This window comes from Mustela nigripes, chromosome 1, assembly GCF_022355385.1.
Source record: "Mustela nigripes isolate SB6536 chromosome 1, MUSNIG.SB6536, whole genome shotgun sequence".
Taxonomy (NCBI): Eukaryota; Metazoa; Chordata; class Mammalia; order Carnivora; family Mustelidae; genus Mustela; species Mustela nigripes.
In genome coordinates, this window is record NC_081557.1 from 226013886 (window position 1) to 226020826 (window position 6941).

Genomic DNA, 6941 nt, shown 5'->3' on the forward strand with positions numbered 1-6941 from the left:
TTCTGTTTCCAGAATTGCTGTTCTTCTTCTCTTCGATCTGCCGATGGATTTTCAGGTGTTTGCAATCTTTAGATAAGCTATCTAGCTGATCTCCGGCTCGCTGAAGCAGTCTCAGCTTGCTACTTCTCCGCCATCTTGACTCCTCCCCTCTCTGCCTGCCTCTCTGCCTACTTGTGATCTCTCTCTGTCAAATGAATAAATAAAATCTTTAAAAAAAAATATATATATATACTTGTTCAAAATTGTAATGACATGGATCCATTATTATAGTATCATACAGAATGTTTTCACAGTCCTAAAAATCTCCTGCTCTCCCTCTTCATCCCTTTTTTCTACTTAACCGCAGGAACCACTGACCTTTTTATTGCCTCCATAGTTTTGCCTTTTTGAGAATGCCAGTCATACAGTTGGAATCATACACTATGTAGCCTTTCCGATTAGCTTCTTTCACTTAGTAAAACACATTAACGTTTCCTTCATGTCTTATTATGTCTTGATAACTTATTTCTTTGTAGCACGGAATAACATCTCATTATATGGATACCACAGTCATATTTATTCATTCACCTTCTTAAGGGCATCTTGGTGCTTTCTCTTTTTGGAAATTATAAATAAAGTTGCTATGAGCAGCTTTTTTTTGTTTGTTTTTGTTTTTGTTGTTTGTTTTTTAAAGATTTTATTTCTTTTTATTTGACAGACAGAGATCACAAGTAGGCAGAGAGGCAGGCAGAGAGAGAGGAGGAAACAGGAAGCCTGCAGAGAGCCAGGGCTCCATCGTGACCTGAGCCAAAGAAAGAGGCTTTAACATACTGAGACACCCAGGCACCCCATGTGTGCAGGTTTTTGTGTAGAAAAAGTTTTCAACTTCTTTGTGTAAATATCAAGGAACACATTTGCTCGATTGTATGATAAAGTATGTTTACTTTTCTTCAGAAACCGCTAAACTGTTTTCCAGAGTGATGTATATCATTTTGCATTTCCACTGGTTAATAAATGAATGAGAATTTGTTACCCACATCCTCACTATCATTTGGTTTTGTCAGTGTTTTGGATTTTGGTCACTCTAATTGACTCAGTGACAACTCATTGCTGTTTTAATTTACAATTTCCTAATGGCATACTATGTTGAAAATCATTTCACATGGTTATCTGTTATGTACATATCTTCTTTGGTGAAATGTCTACTTAGGTCTTTTGCCCATTTTTAAATTGGGTTATTCATTTTTTACTGTTGAGTTTTAAGTGATCATTCTAGACCTCGGATAACAGCTCTTTATCAGATACATCTTCTGCGTCATTTCCTCCCAATAGGTGGCATGTCTTCTAATTCTCTTGATATTTTCTTTTGCAAAACAGAAACGTTTAATTTTAAAGAAATTCAGCTTATCAATTTTCCTTTCATAGATGATACCTTTGGTTTCATATCTAAATAATCCTAGCCATACCTAAGGTCATTTAGATTTTCACCTATATTTCCTCCTAGGAGATTTATATTCTGTGTTTCACATTAGGTCTCTGATCTATTTTTGAGTTAATTATTGTGAAAGGTGTACAGTCTGTTTATAAATCCTTCCTTCCTTCCTTTTTCCCTCCCTTCCTTCCTTCCTTTTCTTATTACATGTGGATGTCCAGTTCCAGCATGATTTGTTTAAAAGGCTATCCTTGCTCCATTGTATTTCCTTTGCTCCCTCATCAAAGATGAGCTCTTTATGTGGATCTATTTCTACCTTATATATTCCGTTCTTTTTTTTTTTTTTTTTTTTTTTTGTATTCTGTTCTTCTGTTCTTTTAAACTATTTGTCTTTTTTTTCTCTTTGGTTTTGTTTTTTTGGTTTTCTTTTTTATTTCTTTTTTTGTTTTGTTTTTTTGTTTTTCTTTGCAAATGCCACTCTGTCTTGATTATTGTAGATTTATGGTTAAGTCTTAAAGTTATGTAGTATCAGTCCTCCAGTTTTGTCTTTCTCTTTCAATAATTATTGACATATCTGGGTCTTTGCCAAATCTATACATTTTTAAATGTTAGCAAAAATATTTCTTTAATATTGTGCATGCCAATTCTCTATAGACCAAATTCAAATTCTTTGTAACCTGTTTTTACCCCACAGATTGCAAGTGTGTGAAGCCTATCCCAGCATATCAATATAGTATTTTGATATGATTTCTAGATAATTTCTGTTTCATATTTATGGTAGGACAGTAAGTGGGAAATTCAGATTACCTTCAAAATTACTATTTAGAAAGTATAGAACAGAACTGATCACTTGAGAGTTAACTGTCCTAGAAGATATGATACTGATAAGAGCCTATTATTTACTCAAAACAGAAGCAGGGACTGTGGTCATCTAGAGTTAAGGTGAATCAGTTACCACGGAAACTATGTCCAAGGAGATATCAAGAGGGACTCTTGCTTGCTTAGTATTGGAATCACTGCTGAAACCTACAGGAGTTATCATGGAAAGGTGGTTTGACAGAAGACACCCTTCTTTATTATTTTAATGTGCCCTTCTTGTGTCATTTTCTAGATGGAAGCAAGATCTCCTTGATTTGACTCTACCTCTCTCTGCTTTAAGCCCCTGAAAAAAAATTCTGCACTTGCCATCTAGAATGTTTCCCCTGGTCCTATCTGCTCCCACCCACCAAGATCAACATTAATTCCTTAAGCAAGTCTTTTGTTGCTCTCCAAGATTATATTACTTTTTTTTTATTATATTACATTTTTTAATCTCATACTCTCAAAATATCTTTTACTTCTACTGAATATGCTTATCATAATTTTAATAGAATAGTTAATTTTGTATTTGCGTGTTTAATTCTGTGTCATCTACCAAAATATCAGCTCCATAATAGCAAAAGCCATGATTGAATTACCCTCCAGAGTACCTTGTGTCTAACATGGTCTTTACAAATAGGCAGAATAAGTTACTTTTTATGGGTGGAATGAATAGATAAATATGAATATATTGTTGGCCTTTGTAAATGTATTACTCTGTGAAAAGATAGAAACATTATTTCATTTAAATGTAATGGAAATGAAAACTGAGAACATCTGAGAGTGGACTCAAAAAATTATCACTGACTCTAACAAGAGCAAAAGCAGTTCTCCATTTTCTAATTGTACTAGCATAACTTGAAAATAGTTGCCAACCACAAATAAACCAACAAGAAACCGAAGCTATCTTGTTCACCCTGGTGTGGAGTTAAGGGTTACTTCATTTTTTTTTTTTTGGGGGGGGGGGTACAGCTTTTACTATGTTATCATTAATTTAAGAAGGACTTATTGAATGCTTTCTTTATTTCCTGGAATTAGTCATTCCCTTTAAGTGGGCAAGTCCAGAATTGTGACACAATTTTCTTTACAATATTAAAAAGCCCTAGATTATTATGTTGAGGTTTTATTTTCTTGAAACTTCTAATAATAAAACAAAATTGCAGTTTCACAGCTGTGATGGTTCCTTGGTTTCCATAGAAGATGTTTTTATAAAGCAAGGGTTGAGAATCCATCCATATTCAAATGTTCCCCTTGCATGATGGCTCAATTATTATTGTTGGTACTAATCATCTCAGTACTTGGCAAGACTCATTCATACTGCAGGAAAGCAAACTTTCCCAGAAATCAAAACACCAAATGTTCTGAACAAAATAATTGGAGGATAAGGGTCCCCTTAGAATCTGAAATTTTCACTTGACAGAACCTTGACAAATGTGAGTGGGTGTTTAATCAAAAGGATATTTGTCATAGAGCATAGCTCACAATTTTCAACACAGTAAAGGAAATATTTGGTTCCTATGGTGAAACTGGAGCTTAAATCCAGGCAGACCATTCCAAGTTTCTGATCCAGACTGATTTTTAATTCGGAAGTCAATGGCTTGAAGATTCAATTTCTGGGATTTGCACAGCTATGAGAGCAGTAGCTTACTTTCCTACCAAAGGTAGTGATGGTAGAACTGTGCATGAACACACACAGTTCTAGGAACTGAGCTGAATACCTGAATTAAAAACAGATGCAGGATTCTCATCTGTATATTTATAAAATGGAACTGATATTTTCAGAGTCATAATGTTTGTGTTTACATGCATTCACCTTTTGAAAATCATTACCAAAAGTGGGTGAGGGGTGTGATTTTATACTTCATTTTTTGTTGATTTTGTTAAGTCTCGCTAACAATTTTAGATCAGCTGGCTCATCTTGCAAAATGTCAGTTATTAAATGTGAGGTAGACTATACCTTGAGGAATGTTTAAAGTTACTTATATCTTCCAATAGAATCTGTCTGACATCTAGAGTAATGCTTCTTGGTGTAACCTGGTTTTTCCCTCATATATGTTTATGCATTAAAGAAAGAAAAGGTATTTAAAAGTATAAAGTAGAAAAGTATAAAATCAAGAAAACCCCATTTTTAAAAACAGCTATGAATATATATATGTGTGTGTGTGTGTGTGTATATGCATTTATACGTGGAAAATACGAGAGTTTATAATTTATATCCAGATGATATATCCAAATCCTTCCTCCTTTTCTTTCTCCCTCCCTCTCCCACCTTTCCTTCCTTACTTATTTAATTCCTTCTTTCCATCTATCATCTACTCAAATTATTTTGTGAAAAACAAAGCAGTTTATAATTGCTGAACCCTTATTAAGTATTGGGCATAATTTTAAAGTCTTATTTAAAATAATCCTTACAAACGTACTTTAATAATGCTACTGGACAACTGAACATGTATTAAAGCACATAGTAGCCAAGTATTATGCACAGCAAGTTAATGAAAGAGCCGACATTCTAATCTAGAATGTCTGACTTCTGAATCCATTTTCTCTTTAGATTTTATTGATCTATTTGACAGAGAGACAGAGAGAGAGAGAGGCAGAGAGAGGTCCAGGGGAGGAGGGGCAAAGGAAGAGGGAGAAGCAGGCTTCCCACTGAACAAAGAGCCCAATGCGGGGCTTGATTCCAAGACCCTGGGATTATGACCTGAGTCAAAGTAAGACGCTTCACTGAGCCATCCAGGTGCCCTGAAACCATCTTTTTAATTGCTAAATATCAGAGGTCAAAAATTTATCTCATATATGCATTTTTTCCTTAAATAGCATCTTTATTTAACTTTGATCTTTAAATAGCATCTTTATTTAACTTTGATCCCCATGAGCATGCTATTACTTTTTATTGATGGATCCATCAAACTGAGTATCCCAAATAGATCCTCTAAGATTTTTATGATTTTTCATCTTCCTAATTTTTCATTTTGCTTGTATGCAATTGGCCCATTCCAGGTCAGTCGGTTTGTTAATTGTCATACATAGAACCAGGTTAATCGAGATGCCTGGGTGGCTCTGTCATTGAGGGTCTGCTTTTACTTCAGATCATGATCCCAGGGTTCTTGGATGGAGCCACACCTGGAGCCCCGCAGGGAGCTCCACATGGAGCCCTGGCATCAGACTCTCTGCTCAACAAAAAGCCTGCTTCTCCCTCTCCCTCTCCCCTGCTTGTGTTCTCTGTGTGTGTGTGTGTGTGTCAAGTAAATAAATAAAATTTTAAAAAATCAGGTTAATCACTTTAATCATGTTACCACCTATTCTTGCAATGATAACTTGTCAGTCACCTAATGAATCCACGCCTATTCAACTTCTGTTTGGTTATAATCTAAGGCTGAACTTCTTTCCTAATACTTGTCCAATACTTTGAAACTGAGCAACTTCACTTTCTTCTGGGACCATAGATGTCATTTTCTCTAGAGACAGGGATTTATCACATTATACTTCCTGAATTCTGAATATTCCTTTCTGTCCACAGCTATATGCATGCCTGAACATGTATATCACTGTGCCAGATATTGCAATGTGAAGATAACAAGATGTATTTCTGTCCCTTGATTTGTTTGCATGTTGATATCTCTATGATTTTTGCATTATATCTGGAGAATGATTCCTACATTATGTTGAAATTCGAAATTTATAAATTTCTGTGTAACATATTGTGTGAATTTTAATTTATCAGACATTTCTTTTTCAAACCCATTCTTTAGAAAATGATAAGAATATATCTCACAATAAAACTAAACATAATTCTGGTATTCTGATACTCTTGTTCTCAAGCAGAATGCTATGTGCCAGTTATCAGTACCAGGAGAAGACTTCGACAGCATGGAAAATAGCAAAGATCATCAAAATGCCAGGCACCAGAACAAATTAGAAGTTCTAACATATATCTTGGTATCTGAGTTTCTAAAGAGAATATAGCACAGTCAGGCACTGGATAGAACAATGCCCTTACCTATGTAGAGAAGAGAGAGGGTAAGAATCACTCCAACAGTGTGCGCTGAGAACCACTGAGGCACACAATTAAGCAAGAAGGAACATTAATTGGGTATAGAACAGAGAAAGATATTCTTACACAGGCTAATAAGCATGGCAAGGGCTATGTGGGCTCTTTATTTCTTCTCATAAAGAAGTGTTCAGGCCTAAGACTCATTCTTATGTAGCCAAGCAGGGGTCAAATGAGCATGGCATGTCTTGCCCAACACATATGTATAGATAGCTAAATCAACCAGAGTGGAAAGATAAGTGATTTGTTTTCATTAAGTATGGAAAGGCTATGAATGTTATACTTGAGGGATTCCTTCATATCTACTGTACCCTGTTAAGGATTCCTGCCATGTTTAACATAGAGTCTTCTTTCAAATTAAAAAAAAAAAAAAAAAAAAAAGGCACTGGATTTTGGTAGCACATTGCAGACCTTTCTTTTTTTGCGGGGGGGAGTTCATGCCTTTAAGATGATAATTTATAGGGACGCCTGGGTGGCTCAGTTGGTTAAGCAGCTGCCTTCGGCTCAGGTCATGATCCCAGTGTCCTGGGATTGAGTCCCGCATCGGGCTCCTTGCTCAGCGGGGAGCCTGCTTCTCCCTCTGCCTCTGCCTGCCATTCTGTCTGCCTGTGCTCGCTCTCT